Source organism: Xiphophorus maculatus, chromosome 4, assembly GCF_002775205.1.
Source record: "Xiphophorus maculatus strain JP 163 A chromosome 4, X_maculatus-5.0-male, whole genome shotgun sequence".
Taxonomy (NCBI): Eukaryota; Metazoa; Chordata; class Actinopteri; order Cyprinodontiformes; family Poeciliidae; genus Xiphophorus; species Xiphophorus maculatus.
The window spans coordinates 17,262,394-17,276,997 of NC_036446.1; the positions used below are offsets into that span (position 1 = coordinate 17,262,394).

General features: G+C 36.8%; 1 long non-coding RNA gene across 1 annotated transcript; it reads left to right on the forward strand.

Annotated features, from left to right (window-relative positions):
• Nucleotides 1-303: 303 nt before the first annotated feature.
• LOC111608383 lies at nucleotides 304-2,814 on the forward strand. The gene is made up of 2 exons (XR_002752639.1): nucleotides 304-871; nucleotides 968-2,814. It is a non-coding gene; the product is annotated as an uncharacterized LOC111608383 (long non-coding RNA).
• The last annotated feature ends 11,790 nt before the right edge of the window (nucleotides 2,815-14,604 follow it).

Sequence of the window (14,604 nt, forward strand, 5' to 3'; positions counted from 1 at the left end):
TTAAATATAATATTCATTATTGTTAGATATTCTTTATTTTATTATTAACTAAAAAGTAGCAACTGGGCAATTGAGGCAACAAGAGGACTTCATTATGCAAATTGATGGGATTTGCATAATGTCTTATCCCCTGAATATGCAAATGAACCGTATAATTTATGAGTGCCTGCGTCTGCCTCAGTGTTCTCATAACTTACAAAGAGTTTTTTTTTTTTTTTTCACACGTCTCCCCTCCTATACCGGCTGGCATGGCGTGCGCCACACTCACAAACCAGACCTGTACTAAACAAGCACACCCACAAAAGGGGTTGCAGGCTGGGTACTGTGACTGACTGGGAAAACTTGTCTGGCAGATGGGTGGGAAAATAAGGAGGTATGGGGAGTATGGGCGAAATGTTTCGAGGGGTACAAATCACACTAGAAATGCTCAACAGAAAATGTTAATTCCCTAAAAAAAAAAGCTCTGCGAAACCAAACAAATGAAGATGCAAAACAAAGGCGGAAGATTTCAACTGGGCACAACAGCTGCAGTTTCTGACTTTTTTTATTTATCTTGTAGGAAAGCGAATGTTATGTCCTTTCTTTGATGCCCGCTTTTATGTGGATTTTTTTCTACTTACGACTGGAGCTGGCAGCTTTTTCCTGTTGTGGAGGATTTCTACATGAGTCAGTTCAATGATTGCAGCTGGCTGGGCGAGAGAAGGAAGCGCAGAAGGAGAGAGAGGCTATGTCTCAAGGCATGTGTGTGGGTTCCAGTCAGTCTCTCCCAGTGCCCTGTGATGCCACCACTCAACCCAGCCAAGACCAGATCAGAGCATCCAGGCTGTATCCAGGGAGACGAGAAGCAGACAGTGTTGTATAAACTGCTGAGGTTTGGCCACCTTATTTTCCCAGGAGGATCATGATTGCGGCAATTATTCCGATGCAAATCATTTGTAATGATTGGTCTGCTTTGCATGCTTAATAGATAGCAAAAGACAAAGAAATTTCTGCGGCAATCTTGAAGAAAAGAAGCCAGTGAGGACAGCGCTGGAAAAAGAACCGTCCATTGCAATGAGGACATATTGAAAAAAGAAAATCTGATTCTTCCTCAGGTCGTCAAGCAAGAAAAATTGCTGAAATGTAATATTTTTGTGACTTTCACCACACATCTATGTTCATTGTGATCTGGAAGATGTAAGTGTCAGCATTTCTTAATACTTTGACACTGCCATGCTTATAGTTATAGATTTATGGCAGTGCCAAGAACACTTAATTGAACTCAAAAACAGTTGTACTTGTCTATTTCAATATCATTTTAAATTGACTCTGTTGCAGCAAATGCCCGTTTGTGTGTTAAGGACAGAGGGACAAAGGAAACGTCATTATGTAATTCAGCAACTACCCTCATTGCACTGATGCGCGCACCCACACATGTACACGGACGGGCTGTTTGTCTTTGTGTAAAACTTTTTCTATACACTCTCAAACTGTTTTTCATCTCCGTAATCTCAGCTCATAACTTTTCTAATTTGACTTAAATATTCTGTCTGTATTTTTTAAATGTAGTCGTTTACAATTCGTCCCACATAACAGCATTTACACTAAATCAGTTTTACGTATGTTATTCGTGTGGTAATTTAATTTTGTTTCAGCATTTCACAAGTATTATGTGCCTTACACTATACTTTTTTGATTGCTTATGAATGTGTAAAAAGTATACTTCAGAACTATAAGTTTGTCATAATGACTTGAGATCAGGGTCCTGTCATGTTAATATGCATACTCATGAAATTTTCAGACTTTTTTTTTTTGGTAAAAATAACAGCTAAACAACTGAATCTGTTTGTATTTTGCTCCTTACAACCGGAATAAAACAACATTTAGTTATTATTATTATTGGTATGGATTCTTTTATACTTAAAATTTAATATGAACACTCTAAAATATTTGAGATTCATAGTACTAGTACTAAATGGAAATTGACCTAAGGATGGCACTCAAGGTGCAAAAATACAGACACTTGTTGAATTACTTACTGCCTACCACTTTCAAAAGGTAACAGTATGTTATGTTTTTAACCTGTATGTCATGCTAGAATGTACTTCTCTCATCCAAAAACAGACCTGGAGTGTTGGTTTGATTTTTTCATGCATGTTTGAGAAATCTTTGAATCTCCCGTGGCAACCATTCAGGGGTGCCTAAATGCTTGCTCCTTCAAGGCGCCATCTATTTCCACAAAGGTCTGCAGCCAAGCTTCTGGTTCACATAGTACCCCATGACCTGCCCCACAAACCTCTGCCAGACTAGCAACAGCAGCAATTAGTGATGACTGGTGAAACTGGACATCTGCTGAGCTTATCATATGAACCACTTCTCAGTCCAACACTCCTAAGAATGGTTGTAAACAACATAATGGATGAACACTGTTGTGATAACATTCTAAAGGCGGAGTTTCGGGAAGAGTAGGAGCTTCTTCAAGAAGCAAATTTCTATCAAGTTGTATACAACATTTTTATAATTGAATGTATCATAGCAACTGGATTGTACTATAAAATGGCAAAAATCTTTATGTCTTGGCTAATACACAGCTAGGTTCCACAATGGTTCTTGTTTTATTGTGTTCTGTTTTAAGTTATTTTAGCATTTATGTTATGTTTTGATATTTTATCTCATGATGTTTTATTGTCTTTTAAGCTGATTTATGTTGTTAAAGCCCCATCTTGGGACATGCAATACAAATTAGCTAAGGGTATAAATGTAATAGCGTCCAGTATTTGTTTTCATGTAACACTTATCCCCATGCAAATTTCAATAAAAGAAATCATCTTGTCATGTTTGACTAATTTTGCTTTTTGATGTCAAAGTTGAACCACTTTGGCACCAAGCATTTTGTAAAATAGCTAACTTTCCAGCAAACACTTGATTATATACTTTTAAAAATATGTCTAGGTCAGTAATATTTAAGTCATTCACTCATTAAAATATATTTAGCACAAATATAAAAGCCCACTGTTAGAGGAGGAATCTTGTCTCTTTGTATAAGACAAAACATTTGAGTTTGCAGTTGTAATGAGCGAGGTGACGCCTGTGTCCTGGACTAGCTGAGATCCTTGTTAATTATCATTTATCCTATTAGATGATGGTGTTTTTGAAACTTCCAAAATGTCTTGGTATGCTGAAGCATTCAGAGTTCCTTTCACTAGAGCTAAGGAGCCAAGCCCAGCTCCTGATAAACAACCCCACACCATATTTCCCCCTCCACCAAACTTTATATTTGGCACAATGCAATCAGACAAGTACCGTTGTCCTGGCAACTGCCAAACCAGACTCATCCATCAGATTGCCAGATGGAGAAGCATGATTTGCCACTCCAGAGAATGGGCCTCCACTGCGCTAGAATCCAGTGGTGGCGTGCTTTACATCGCTGCATCCGACGCTTTGCATTGCACTTGGTGATGTATGGCTTGGATGCAGCTGCTCGACCATGGAAACCCATTCCATGAAGCTCTCTGCTCACTGTTTTTGAGCTAATCTGAAGGCCATAAGAAATTTACGCTGCAGAAAGTTGGCGACCCCTTCGTACTCCAATTTTAACTCCAGCATTCCTATTTCATGTTCCTAAATCAGAAACTTAAAAAGACCACCAAGTCAACCTGGTGCTCATGCAGAACAAATTCACCATAGTGGGAGCTAAAGCATGCTTTTATCTTCATGTTTGCTTGAATCTGTCCATATTTGCCTATATCCTTAGCCTTTTCTTACTAACCTATTCTTTCAAATTTGCCCCTTTTCCAGCTTGATGTTCCACATATCAAGGCCCAAGGGCATACAAGTACAGTGCCAGCTGATACGCTGAATCGCCACAATTTAGAATTCCATTTTAAAGGAAACTGACATATTTTTTTTACACCAGCATGCACATTTGTGATGAGTCTAATTGTGAAACAATCACGACTCTGAAGTGACTTGGGGCTGTGTTAAACAATTAACTGCTGCATGCAAAGCATATTAATGTAGTTGTAAGCAATCATGCATTATTTAAACTGGACTGAGAGATTAAGACTCATGTAGCTCCTCTATAATTTATCTGCATTAAAGCTTTATCAGTTTTGCTGGAATAAACAGTGGGCACATGATGAGATGTAAGATACAACAGCTTGGCACTTGTGCATAGCTTTGCTGTCTTTTCATCTTTACATCTTTAGCCCATGCTTGGTTTGTGTGGATGATAAAAAAGAAACTGCATTTTATTTTTGTTGATTTTACAAAAGGCAACTTTCTTAAAAAAAATTTCTCAACCCCTTGAAAACAAAGTCCTTCTTCAAAGCATGGTGTGGATCTTGCTTCTTATTTGCTAAGCTTGATTTTAACCATCTTAGTTTAGTTGTAACAAGGTATATGGGCTGAAAATATTGAACATTCAGCATAGTTTTTTAAGTAAATATGGATAATGACAGGAAAACCTGGAATAGCTATTTAATATATGTCCATCAAAGTGTGTTTGGAGAAAAAGTAATTCACCTTCTGAACTGATAGCTCTAATAAAATATATATTTGGCAAGTCAAACCCAGCATTCATCTTTTTATGCACACATAACAGCATATTTGAAATGGATAACTCAACCAATTTGCCACAGTCTTGGCTTGTTTGGGTTTGGGGTTTACTTACTTTAGGCTAGTCTAGTCTTATTTAGATGAGATCACTTCATTTTTGTTTTATGCATTTAGTTAGGGCCTGCCATAGCAAAACACAGGAGAGCATTAAAATGCCTTACAAAGCAAGGCATTTCAATGCCTCTATGCAATGCATGGAAGGCAGCTATTACTCTACACCTCAAAATAACTGCTGCTTCTTTTCACCGTTAATGCGGCTCGTAACGTTGCGTGCACCCCCACAAAATATATATATCAAAACCTGGCTGGATGTCGGAATGCAGGCTATTACTTCTGTTGGCATTTCGAGTTACTATGGCGACGAGCCAAATTCAAATCAAAACAAATTCTAACTGACACTGCTTTATGTCAGACTCAAAAGAGGGATAGAATTTTGCCCCCTCTGTGTCTCACTCACACATGACAGTTTTCAGAGAGGATTAATTACTATTCCAATAGAACACTGAGGTGGGCAGAGATGTAGAGAACTACAGAGATGATGGTACACTCAGTTCCTAGAGAGGAGGGAAGAGCTTCCAGTCAGAACTGCAGATAAGCCACATTGCCGGAACAACTACAGACAAGTATATATGTTTTATAATATATTTACCACCAAGGACACCGCCCCCCCAAAAAAACATTTTCACTTTTTTGCAAAATTCAACAACTGCACAGTTCTTGTAAAATAGTGCAAGATAAGTAGTATTTTAAAATAGCAGAAGAAATCCTATGTTTTTTTGACAACAACAATATTTGGTTTAAATCGGTTGCAAAGAGATGAGCACGTTTTCTGGTAACTATAGTGCCACGAAGTAAACATCTGATTTTTACTTTTGTAAAATTTACCAACTGTAAATTTCTTGTGTCTAATCAAATAAGCAGTATTTTTAAAAGAGCTTATGATTTATAAACAATAACATTAGTTGTTAATAATTGGGTGTTAAGAGATTTTGTGCTTTTTTGTGGTAACGAATTGCCACGTAGTATAAATCAGATTTTTACTTTTGTGTTAAATGTTTGTTTTGTAATATATTTACCACCAATGATAAAAAAAGAAAAACCATTTCACACTTCTGAAAAATTAAAAAACTGAACAATTCTGGTTAAGGAGTATTTCAAAAGAGCAGAAGAAATCTTATGTTTTTGAACAACAACAATATTTGGTGTTAATCTGTTGCTAAGAGATGAGCCCCTTTTCTAGTAACCAAGTGCCACGAAGTGAACTTGATTTTTACTTTTGCAAAAGTAAAAATCAGAAGGCTGTTCATTAACATTAGCACAACCTTTGGTAATGTAGCTACTGCCCACATTAGCAGTAGCCTTTTCTCTAAAATTTATTAGCCATGTTCAGCACACTGAATGAATTAAGTCAATGTAAAACAACAACATGCTAGTTATACCACACATTCCACTGGCAGTACTTAGGCTAACATTAACATGTTGGCTAATTTTAGCGTATGCACTAATTTTAACATGCTTAATGGGGTAAGTCCATGTTATTCAACATACTTGTGACTCTCTTCACATGCTTTTGAGTACTTTCTAGCTTGATAATTCGTTGTCTACCATGGCATTGTTTGGTCATGGTTATTTGTTGTTTTTTTTGTGTTTATTTAATTTATAATCTTATTTTACTGTTTTCAGTATTATGTTTTTTGGGATTCTTTATGTTTTTGATGGAGAACACTGTGGTCCAACTTGGGTTTTTAAAAATTTTTTTATTTACTTTATAAATTTCCTCTTTAGTTTGCCCCTAAACCAAATGCAGTACGTTATCATGAGAGTTTCTTGGTATTTAACACCAAGCAACTTCATTTATTCTCTTTTGGTGATCTTTATTCACATCTGTCTGGAAACTTCTGCCTGGTCATCAGTTCCACATATTTCTTACCAGTATTTCCTCTTCTAGCCCTTAGTGCACCTTTTCTGCCTGCAGTCTTGTGTGCAGCGTGCTCTGGTGGCAAAAGGTGCTCGTTAAAGTCCATAACTTATCTCACGTTTGAAGCTAATGGGAAGAATACTGGCCGCAGTAAAAAATAAATTACATTTTTCCCCCCTCTCTCTTCCTGCCCTTCTAACCTGTCGCGTAATATAGAAGCGTTGAGTGTATGCATTACAGATCCTAAGCATCAGAATTTATCTGTGCTGCACAACGCTGACTGATGCATTTGGAAATAATGTACTAGAGCTGGGCATTACAAGAACCCTGCTAACTAATGGACAGCTCTTGCCTGTGGCTTGCGATGTATATCATTCAGCTGGACAAGCTCATCAACTCCAACAGTTCTTTGCAGGGTTTCCTGGACAGACCAATGACTCAGACCTTTTATGAAAGACTCCTGCACAAAAAAAAAAAAAATCCTCCTCTATGACTGATTATTTCTGTCGCCATCAGTACATATTTTTCGCCCTTGTTTTTGAAAAATTGGGCTTCAAATTTTATTAATTCATTGTACAGCCATATAAGCAAAACTCTTAGAGAATAGTAGTATAAACAAAATCTTTATTTACATCAGATCTGAACTTTCATGCTGTTCAGATTTGCATGAAAGTTCAATTAAATTAACTGTTTTAGGTTGCTCAATAAATGTCATTTAGATTTTTGTTCTTACGTACAATCAAGCCCCTTGTCCCACGCTATTTGCTTTGTACAGACGATGTGGGCTCTTGGATATTGAGAAAAGCTTCCTGACGACTTGGACTCTGTTGAAGTTTTAAATTTTACTCTACTGCTAATGTTTGCCTGTCACGTAAATAATGCACCAGTCGCTAAGAAACTTGCCTGCGCTGTAAACAACCATCCTCCACTGCGACGAGCGAAGTTCCAATCCTAACAAGGTGGCTGTTAATCTTAATTCAATATTTGGAAGTGTGACCAACATGAACTGAATGGCTTTGTTCACTTCCTCCACTACCATTCCTAAAACTATAGGCAGATTACAACTATTAAACAGTGCAGAAATTCCATATTATTGTTCATAACTTCTCCTTCTGTTTGCTGACTGACTCGATCAAAAATCTACCAGAGAATTTGAGTGTTGTGAGCAAGATTTCTTTTCAAGCTGAGAAAATCAGTTGCCAGTCTACTGCTTACCAATCAGAAAGAGTGAGCATTTATCAAAGCAAACATTGCAAAGCACTTTGTCTACACAAGATCTGCCTGGCTGTCCTATATTTCTTTCAAGCTATTTGATTAGGGTTTTTTTAAGTCTCACTTGATTTTAACAGCCAGTCCGTCAGAGGGCAAGACATCCACAAACCAGGAATGAACCCAGCACTTTCTTGTTGCTAGGTGACATAGCATCCAGCTGTTTTTATTCAGTATCCTTAAGCTTTATGCTAAATATCTATACGTCCAAATAAGTTAGAAAAATAAATAAAACAGCTTTCACATAGTTTTATACTTTTTTGAGAAGTATGTTAAAGAAGGAACAACAATGATTTCTTGTTTTTAAAACTGTGACACCGCACAGATAGTTATGTGAACAATATTCTACATTGTTCACATAGTTCCAATGGTCATCTGGAGGAGACATGCTGTCTGGAAGGGGATTGAGCATGTTCAATCGCTGCCCCTAAACTTCGGAATGAGTTGTCTTTGAAAATCAGACAGGCAGAGTCATTCTCTCTCTTTAAATCTATTCTTAAATCTCATTTTCCCTCTTAGGCTTTTGACTCAGCATGAGGTGTTGGCTTTAATGTTTTAATTGTTTTGTTTCTATGTCATCACTTAGGGCCAGTTGTGTTTTTAAAATTGCTTTATAAGTATAAACTGTATTGTTTTGAAAGAAAATCATTGTTCTATAGAGAAAAGACTGATGCACTAGATGAAACTTAACATGAACACGTACCCTTTTGAAGTATAAATTATTAATGTACTAAGAGCAGTGGAGGAGTATAAGTAATTTGTTCTCAAACTTTTAAGATACATATCAACAAAATCACTGCTAGAGTGGGGTTGTGTGACCATTTAGGCAAGGAAAAGGTAAACCTGATGCCCTAAAATATATTTTTAAGCACAATGTTAAGAACAATGCCAAATATATTGAAAGTTGTATAATTTGAGAATATACCAAAGTTGTATAACCCATCTAAAAATGGTGGCTGAGATGCAAGTATCTGGAAGTAGTGGCTATGACATTAGCCACTACACATCGCTAATGTAATGATGTGTAGTAGTTGTTGGTGGACCCAAATGCAGACAGGCAGAAGCAGCTTTCAGCTGAAGAATATTTTATAAAAATTATGAACAAAAAACCTACAAAAATCTCAGGGAGCCAGAGTAGAACACAAACCATAATTCCAAGAGGGGAAAACCCCTGCAGCAAAGAGCCACGTGGCTCCCCTCCCACCCCCCCATGGAATTATGGTAACGAAAGACCAGCAAGGAGTAAGAGGAGAAGAGATGCTTGAAGTACTGGGAGACTGAATGCTGAACAAAAGACCTGGGCTTTTGGGAAGAGAAGAGCAGAAATCAGGCTGAGGAGGGTGAGAGAAAGTTACACAAGGGACCAGGAAATGAATCTAACACTAAAGAATAATTAGACTTAACAAACATAATTAACTAGATACAAAAAAACATAACTAGAAACACTAAGAAGGACTGAATTATAGTGAAACAGAAATAAGACTGCTCTAATCAAATAAGGAGAATAAGGAACACAGAATAATTAAACCTCAAAAACACTTCAGGATCCTAACAGCTAAGTTGTAGAAGCTTCGTTTTAGAGGGATTTAAAAAAAAAAAAAAGAGATTTTGAAGAAAGTACGTTATAAATTAAGTACAGGGGATTCTCAATAGTTTTACAGCCTTAACACATTGGCTAAGTTCTAACGCACATTTTAATTAGGAAATACTTTTGCATTACAATTCACATTGTTGTAACAAAAAATATATTAGATGGAATATATTTTTATTTTTCTATTTTTGTAACTTTTTCAACCATTCGCATTTAGAATTTTTATCAGTAGTAATGAGTACTTTTTTTTAAACCTGGTTCACTGGACTTTAGTAGATACACCATTTATTTTTCTTCCTGCATTTCCATGGCTCTTGTGCATTTATTTGTGTTATTTGTGTGTATGTTTTAATAGCTGCACCAGACAGATTCTGCCTTTCTCCAAAGTAATGTAAACAACAAGGGATAGGTCAGATGAATTCCATCCGCACAGAGGTCAGAGATACAGAAAATGAATAGCGATGAGAATCCCCCAGCAGGCCGCAGGAGAGACGGACTAATAAGAGCATAGCAGAAGAGTAAAAGGGGGCCCCTGGGAACAAGAATAAAGGTTTTCAGTACATTTTTAAAAGAAAGTGGTCTGAAAATATAATGATGCCTGCATCAGTAATCAGGAAAGGAATTTGTTCTAGGATATGAAATAGGATTGAAATTCCCTAGTTGTGTTAAAGAATGGGGTTTGTAGGTGGAGGGTTAGGTTATGAGAGGTGAGTGGGGATATAGTGGAATGAGAAATGTGAAGAGGAAACCTGGTGGATTGTTGAGTGGGGGTGGGGTTCTCCTTTTTTGGAGGTGTAGAGTACAAGGAACATTGGAACAAATTGATTGTTTTCTGGTTTTAGCATACTTTTCATTGTTTTACTTAGCAACATTTATTTATTAATGTAAAGCCAACTTTTCAAAAATATGCAATTTTAGAGTTCAAAATTAGCATTGAACACCTTGATTAATGCCTTCAAGGAAGATGTTTTCTACATCTTTTCTAATGGCAGATTGAGGTAGTTTTTAAATTAAACTGCTTCAATCTGTTTCCAATGGATGTTTAACAGTTGTAAGCATGAACGGAGTGTCAGAAGAAATAGTTGGACATTTTTGACCTAATTATTTAAGACAGTAGATAAAGACCCTTAAAATATTTGTCTGTGAATCAAAGTAACAATACTTAAGAGAATACAAGACTTTCTTTGGGTTCTTGAAGTGGATGCATCTCTTATCATAGAGGCTTTATATCTAATTATTTAGGAATTCTCCTTTTTGGAGATCTGTCCACTTCTCCCTAAGTTGGAGCCCTACCCTAGCATGCAAATATTTTGGTGTATTTATTTGAATGGGTATCATGGATTGCTCATTTCAGCTCCTTATTGAGATGCTTTTAGGTTGCTGCCTAAGCACCTGCACATTGAATCCTCTCTGCCAAAGCATTACAGTAATTAAAGCACTGCTTGTCCTTTGTGATGATGGTTTTATCCATCTCAGTGTATGCAGACCACATGCCATAAATAAACTACCACTGCAGCCATGGGCTCCTCTGAACCTTGCCCTATACTCAAGCATTCAGCCACCTCTACATATAACCACCACAATCTGTGGAGTTTTGGTGAATGCTCAAAACAGTTAAATATTTGTTTTACTCTATCACTTGTAATTGAGAGCACATTATTTTCTTGATGCAGCCTAGAGCACTCCGAGACCCCGCAAAGGTCATCTTATTCTGGTAGATTTTTTGTGTGTTTTGGACTATACTTTGTGCCTCTATGTAACCTTGTGATGTACAGGCATCACAGCAGCACAAAACAAACAATGATGTACATGCTTATTTTTTATTAATGGCAATTTTGAAAGACTAATCTACCAGTCACAGTTTTAGCTTGTGAGAGGATACTGGAGAATGTACAAACTCAAAGCAGATCCAGTCCAGGATTTGAACACAGGACTTTATTGCTGCAAAAAGTTTTTGATTATTGTGATTTAAGAAATTGAGTAATTACTTGTTAATATGTATACATTTTCATAGCAATGCCTCTGTACAAAACATTGCCAGCATACATTTTATGACTTGAACATTTTAACTGCTTAGAAACACAAAACAACTTGTGTATGCAATTTTATTTGATGCCTTGAAACATGCTGTTGTTATTTGGCTTTCCAGTACACATTTCCTATTTCCCGAGATAAAATGGTTTGTCGATAAAGAGGTCACTGCCATGACTTAAAATCTTTAATCACTGGAATTATAAAGATTTTTCTCAAGTAATTATCTTCTACTTCTTGGGTACACACAACTTAAAATTCATTTATGCTTCAGCCTAATAGTATACTTGTCTGGAAATTTATATAAAAAACAGACAGCTCCCATTTCACCATGATTTGACTTGTTGGAAGTGAGAAAATGCAAAAATTATTTGTTTTGGAACTCAAATTGGAGGACAACAGACAGATGTCATCTAACAGCCTGCTGTCAAAAGGTTGATTGTGCCAGTACCAGAATAGAAATGCTTCATAGCTGGCCCAATTTGATATAATTGACATCGTCTGGTTGTTTACTGAAGTGCACATTTGCAGTGTACATTCATCATGGTTCCTCCAGGTGATATATTTTATTAGTTCTTTTATGTCATTTTACTGTGTTACTATCATTTATATTCTACCTATCTCCACTGGCAGTCTCTCAACTGGACTCATAAACCCATCCCCTAAAAGTGCTTTTTCCTTTTGGTAATGGCTACCAATAATATGTTTCAATTTCAGAGGAGTGAATTATCCCAATTGCAGAATTGCTATCCGTGTATTTATTTTTGCTGCACCAGTTTGAGTCTGGGTTCCCAATGGATGCCCTCTTTGAGTTTCTGCTTTGATGCGAATAATGACTGAGCCTCATCAATGCCCCTATGAACCCTGTCAAAACCTTTTGATGTTTCTCGTGTAAATTTCCATGTAGTATTTCTAATAAGGAGTCATTATCATTTTGATTTCTTTCAGTATGAAAGTACTGACATTTAGCAATTACTCTGAAGTGTTTGGTTAAAAGAGAAACTACCTGAAATAGTGATGACTGAAGGTTTGGTGACTTTGGAGGAAGATTAGTCTCATTGGTATAAAGTTCAGAATTGCTCACACTGAACAGTGTGCAAGATTCTCTTAGTATAAATTTGAAAACATGATTTTCCATTTAGGAAATTTTTAAAGATCTTTGAGAGTCTAGAGTTGAACTTGGATACATAAACAAACAAAGCTACTGCTAAGTTTTAAATCAAGTCAGCTTGACTTGTATCAGGCTTGTGTCAAGAGATCACCTGCTCTTCTTAAAACTGCTTTTTGAGGGCAGGCCTATTCAAGAAATAATTTGTAATGTACTGCAAAAATCGATAGATTTAAGGAATCTTGGTTAAAGAGTTGCTTTTAGTCCTAAAAGTCATCTGAGATCACTTTGACCACTGTAGGTACTAAAATCCCTTTACGATCATATAATTGAAGTATTTGTAGTGTAGTTTTGTAAACTTTCCAAGATAATGAAATAAATGTTAGGCTTCTATTAAATAAACTCCTAATTTCAAGAACAGTTCATTAAAAATTCAGGCATTAGACTGTTCTTCAGTGATTCAGAATCAAACATCTTCCTCCAACTGATTTAAATTAATTATACTCAGAACTCTGCTCCAATCTTTTCTTTTTATTTATTCTCAGGGGATCTGCATAATTTCTCTTAAGCTCTACTTAATATTGTTTCCTGCTGCATGAACTCTGTGTGGTTCATTTAGCAAGACTGGTGTTGCTGCTTTGTCACAGTGGAGGGATCAAAGAACCTTCTTAATGCTGAGGTTTAGGAAATCTAGAACACCCAGTAAAGGCAGCATGCTGGGTCTGCTATGGGTAGGAGGTCAGAAATAATGAGTATTGCATAATTGCCCTTTAAAGACGCAAAACTCTTCAAATGTGGACATTATTCAGTTGAAGCGCAGCTTTACTAAGACAACCTCAGGGAAGCCAGAGATTAAGAGAAGCCCAGGTATACATGAAGGCAGGTCACAGTGTTTCACAAGTCAACACTGAACAAATAAAGAGTGGGCGGAAGGCCTTGACAGAGGTGGGCGTTGACTTTGGTTAGAAAAAGGAAACAGTCTTGAGGGTACTTGGGAAGGCTGCACTTTTAAAAAGACATTTGCTTTACACCAAATGGAATAACAATTTCATAATGCATTGATTGTGAAATGTTTACTTTCTCTGTTGAATGTTTCTTTTTTTCTCTATTTACCATCTTCTGTGTTTTTTAATGTCTCATTGAAACCCATGTCTAAGGATGCCAGACTATTGTAAGTTGTGACCCATGGTGCAGAAAGCCTGGCCTTCATAGTTGTTAGAGGAGCCCCTGCGTTCAAACGGTACCCTGTAGTGTTCACACAACCTCATCTCTCTCTATGCAATGCCCCAGGCCACAGGCTTCAGACAACCCCTGCCTTGTTACACTCACCTCATCCGATTCTCCTTTGAACCATTTCCCTTTGTTTTGTTTTTTTCCATCATTGTTAAATTCATACCATTTCTGACAATTTAAACAAGTGTTCAAGGATAAACATGTTTCAGTTTTTATGGAGCTTACTGCCAACTTCAGGTTAGGTAATAACTAAGTATCTAAAGAATCCCTACTTCTCAAACTGAAATGTCCTTTTGAAGCCCATTGAATAATCTAAAAAGTATATTTGTAGTTGCTTGATTGTGGTTTTTAAAAATGCCAATAAGTTAACTGCAACATCAAAATAGAAATCAAGTATGCCTCTTACGCATACTTGATTTCTATTTGGTCTTGCAAACAAGAGGGATATCTGTATGCAATATCCCTGTGCCCTGTGGCTTATCTGCCTAATGTATGGTAAATTTGACCATAAATGTGACAATTTACCTTGACATTGTAAGGTAAATTTGACATAAACAACTGTGAACTACTCTAAGTTTGAGAAAGATTCGTTCAGTCCAGGTGGCATATAATGGTCTTTGTGAATTTTTAATACACGAGTTACAAAAAAGCCTACAGGTTTATGATAAGTAATCAGTAGTCTATGAATGGCTGGTTGTTAAGTATGTTTCTAATTGTATAACTTGTTAAAGTCAAAACCTAGAGCAAACTAAACACCCTAACATTCTCAGGTGAACTTCACTCCGTAGACGTCTGCGCGTACTCGAGGCAGACTCTATGCGGATGTCTGCTGGACATGTGCGCGCAAAGGTCAATTTT